Raw genomic sequence first — 5,000 nt, forward strand, 5'->3', positions numbered from 1 at the left:
GGCGCGGTTGGTATAGTCCCCGACTGTCACTACGGCGGTCCTGGTTCGAATCCTGCCCAGGACTGAAATAATTTCAGTATCGCTGCGCTTCAAGTTGTTACTCCAACTCTCGTGGGCGGGGAGTTGGGTGTGTGTGTGCGTGTAAGGTCACAGCATCACCCATAGATCGGTCATACGAGCTCTAACCTCTCTTCCGGGAGGGAAATAGCTGTCGATCACGAGTCCATCGTGTGATCGAAAGACCAAGGTGAATACACACACACACACACACACACACACACACACACACACACACACACACACACACACACACATACACACACACACACACACACACACACACACACACACACACATACCACACACACACACACACACACACACACACACACACACACACACACATATATATATATTATATATATATATATATATGTATATATATATATATATATATATATATATATATACATATATATATATAGAAATGACTGAAATAGAATAAGAACCTTTGGTGAGCTTCACTCTGGACTTTATAAAATGTTTGTGACAGAGGGAAGGTTCAATGGTTCGTTTGGTCAGTTCACGGATAGAGTCTCTCACTATGACATCTATAATAGAGTATGTGTGAACCCTATCCTTTCCTCCTTTCTGAAATTGAATCTAGGACTTGATGATATAGGTTCGTATGAAACAAAAAATCTAACAGAGAACGTAGGTTTAACTCCTGGAGGGTAAGGATATTTTTTGAGTGTTTCTGTAGATATCGTTTGGTGATTTTATTCACTTGGTGGGGGGTATTGAGCCCCCTCCCCAACACCCTCATTATCTTGTCTAAATAAAGTCATATTCATTTACTCACACCGAACAGTAATTATGCAACAAATTCCTGGCGACAAAACACTAATGTCAATGTCTCTTAAAAAAAAAAATAATAAAAAAATAAATAAATAAATAAATAAATAAATAAATAAATAAATAAATCTTAGAACGGGTATTACAACCACCGGGTAAGAAAAAATAATAAAAAAAAAAGGAAAAAGAAAAATGAAAGGAAAAAGGAATGTCACTCGCAAAGGTATATTTTTAGTGAGCTATGTGGAGTTGAGAAGAATTGACAAGATCAAAGAGTCGATGACCGTAAAGAAGATTTGAATGAAGACAAAACGAGACTAAAGGAGATCCAGCTCTGTCTAGATGGTTTGGACAAATGGAAAGAATGAAACAAATCTGAAAAAAATAATGTACAAACGCATTTCCAACTGAGATATATGTACTGTCGGAAGGAGGGCAAAGAAGAGTGTGTACAATAGAGCTAAAAAAAAAAAAAAAAAAAAAAAAAAAAAGGAGGAAATCAAGCTCCAAACATAAATACATACGCAAAGGACTTTTCCATCTTATAAGGGGGGTGGCTGAGTCAAAGCACACCTTGTATTCATCCCACACCTCTCCTACACTCATCCAAAACCCATTCTTCGTTCTTTCCATCTTAGTATGTCGTGGGTGAAGGGTCATCCCTGTCTCCCGGCACGCTGTTCAGGTAATGAAGAATAAATAGTTAAGTGTATGGAAGGCGCCTATATGACGTGAAGTCGGTGAAAGTGTAAAATTACGGTCTTTGAGCACGGGCCAATTTTCAGTGGTCGGTGCTGGCTCCCGTAAAAAAAAAAAAAAAAAAAAAAAAAAAAAAAAAAAAAAAAAAAACTTCGCTTGGCTCTATGGCTTTAAAATATATATCATATCTGCCGTCAAACGATTTTTTATAATAAAAGACACCTCTTCTGATAAAGGTATAAGGGGAGTCGATGTCAGTAACCTTTGGTTGCTACAAAATTAATTTTGTCACTTTTCTTTGTTTTAAGAATAAACACTGTCTCCCGCAATAACCAGACGATTTTATTCTGTTGAGAAGAAAGATCTTTTACAGCAAAAGAGCTAAGCGAACTAAGTCTCTAATTCTCTCTAGCCTCTCCCTTCCCCCTCCCCCCCCACAGAAAAAAGTCTCACTCACGAGCTTCTAAAGGAACACATGTATTTCATTTCTCGCCACGAAAAAGTGGCAGCCACCTGCCACTAAAAATTGGCTCGTGTTCAGAGGCCCTATGAGTATGAAATGTAGTATAGCTGAGGAGTAATACACGGCTGAGTGAGAATGAGGTACTTGCAGACTATACTCCAATGTGCCAGGGAAGGGTGGAGGGAGGAAAGGGAGGAGGAGTTAACTATAAAAAGGAGATTTTTTCTCGGGCTATAACGCAAGCAGGGGTCTAGAAAGAGTGTGCACATATGTTCACACGTACATGCATGCATGTGTACATGTACATACATGTATGCATGCATGTATATACGTGAAAGCAGAAATATTTACATATCCATGCATACATACATGAATTTACATACATACATATCCATTCATACATACACGAATTTACAAGCAAGCATACATACAAACATAAATACCTACAAATACAAACGTACATACATCTGCGAACATACATACATATACACATACATACATACATACATACATACATACATACATACATACATACATACATACATACATACATACATACATACATACATACATACATACATACATACATACATACATACATACATATATACATACATAAATACGTACATACACACATACATACATATATACATACATACATACATACATACATACATACATACATACATACATACATGCATGCATACATACATACATACATGCATACATAAATACACATTCATACTGTTGTCGAGTATTTGATATATTCTCCAAAACAATTGCAATATTTTTTATAGTAATCACTCAACCGTAATGAAAGAGATATATGCATAGTTTTGGATACAGAAAGGTTTGCATAAATGCATACACATTTTTGTGTTTTATTTTTTTATCAAGTCAAGTAGATCTCTCCAGAAACTTCAAGCTATACATCCTCCAGGAATGTGTTCATTTGCACTTCAGAAGAAGAAGAACTTTACCTTTTCAATGTAGATATCTTGAAACCCGTGTCAGCTGGTTGAAAGCAAGAACATGTTATACACTTTATTACAATGAGGTCATTTATTGAATTACGACGTCATTTATTTTGTTAAGTGTTTGACGATTTTATTCAGGAAAAGGTTGCTGACCTGGGGTCAATTTATGAATCAGATAATTTAGTATTAATCAGGATAAAGCTTGTATAATGTGTCATTTGGACGAAAGGTAGCCTATAATGGTTGAACGAAATATTCCTTATTTAGATTGTTGACTATTTTATGTTAGAAGGTTTTGTTTAGTCTTACGTTGGCAATTTACTTTACTTTAGGGGAAGTTTCTTGAGTACTTGTTATATTATAGTCGAAGAACTATAGACATATAGAATATCATATTAAATACCAGAATTTATCTATTTTCATTTGTTTTGTTTTGTCTCGTTTTATCTTATCTTTATTTCATTTAGTTCGATTTAATTTTATTTATTTTCATCTTATCTTATTCTATTTTGTTTTAGTTTAATTTAGTTTCTATTTCATTCTATTTCATTCTATTTACACTTATTTAATTTTAGTTTATTCTATTGTATTCTATCATATTTCGTTTTATTTACCTATTTTTACTTAATTTGATGTTTTGATTTGATTTGATTTAAGTTGATTTGATATGATTTGGCTTGATTTCTTTACTTTTATTCCCAATTATTTTTACTTAATTTGATGTTTTGATTTGATTTGATTTAAGTTGATTTTATTTTATTTTATTTTATTTCTTTACTCTATCAAGGAATGATTATATCGTAGCAAGGGTAGGGGAATAAATGGAGATCATTAGTACTTTAAACAATTTCAGTGAAATTTCATAATAAAACGACACAACTTCTGTCCAAAACCTTGTCGTCAGTCGATACTATTCACCTTGCAGACTTGTTCCCAGACAGGTAGGAATATATGACGAGGCTGAAGGTCAAAAAGAAAATGGATTTAGGTCAGGAGAGGAGAAGCCGAGACAAGGAAGATAATCTAGAATGAAAAAAACTGAATGCGCTGAAAGCTTAGATAGAAATCTCGGGGATCAAGTTACTTCTTGAGGGTTCAGTTCTCATGAAGGGAGCGTCTGGGAGCAAGGCCGATCCAGTTCATGCAGGGAAAGATAATTGCAAAAGGGGTACAATGAAGAGGGAAGATTTAGGGAATGAGGGAAAATGGGAAATAGTATGAGGTAAGAAATAACAGTAACAAATTAAACAAAACATCATAATATAAAACAAAATTAAATACTATAAAATAGGATAAAATAAAACAAAACTGAATACGATAAGAGGGAATGAGGGAAAATGGGGAAAAGTATGAGGTAAGAAATAACAATAAAAATGAAACAAAACATCATAATATAAAACAAAATTAAATACTATAAAATAGGATAAAATAAAACAAAACTGAATACGATAATATAAAACAAAATTGAATACTGTAAAATAGAATAAAATAAAACAAAACTGAATACGATAATGATGAAGAGGGAATGAGGGAAAATGGGAAATAGTATGAGGGAAGAAATAACAGTAACAAATTAAACAAAACATCATAATATAAAACAAAATTAAATACTATAAAATAGAATAAAATAAAACAAAACTGAATACGATAAAAAAAAATAAAACACCACAGAATTAAATGATAAGTTAAATAGAATAAGACAAAATAAAGTGAGACAAATTAGCATGAAATAAGATAGAATTATTAAAGACAATAAAAGAAAACAAGATGAAATAAAACTAAATAAAGTAAAATAGAATAAGATAGAATAAGATAAAAAACATAATAAAAGAAAAGAAAAAAAAACAAAACAGAATTCTATATAATAAAACAAAATTAAACACGATGACATAAATGCAATAAGATAAAACAAACAAGATAGAATAGAATAAAATACTGAAAAAAGCAAATGGTGGAGTTATGTGAGCAAAAAGACCTCGAAAGGAGATAATGGAGATAAGAGAGAT

Source organism: Oratosquilla oratoria, chromosome 16 (assembly GCF_046742065.1).
Source record: "Oratosquilla oratoria isolate Oo_2021 chromosome 16, ASM4674206v1, whole genome shotgun sequence".
Classification (NCBI taxonomy): domain Eukaryota; kingdom Metazoa; phylum Arthropoda; class Malacostraca; order Stomatopoda; family Squillidae; genus Oratosquilla; species Oratosquilla oratoria.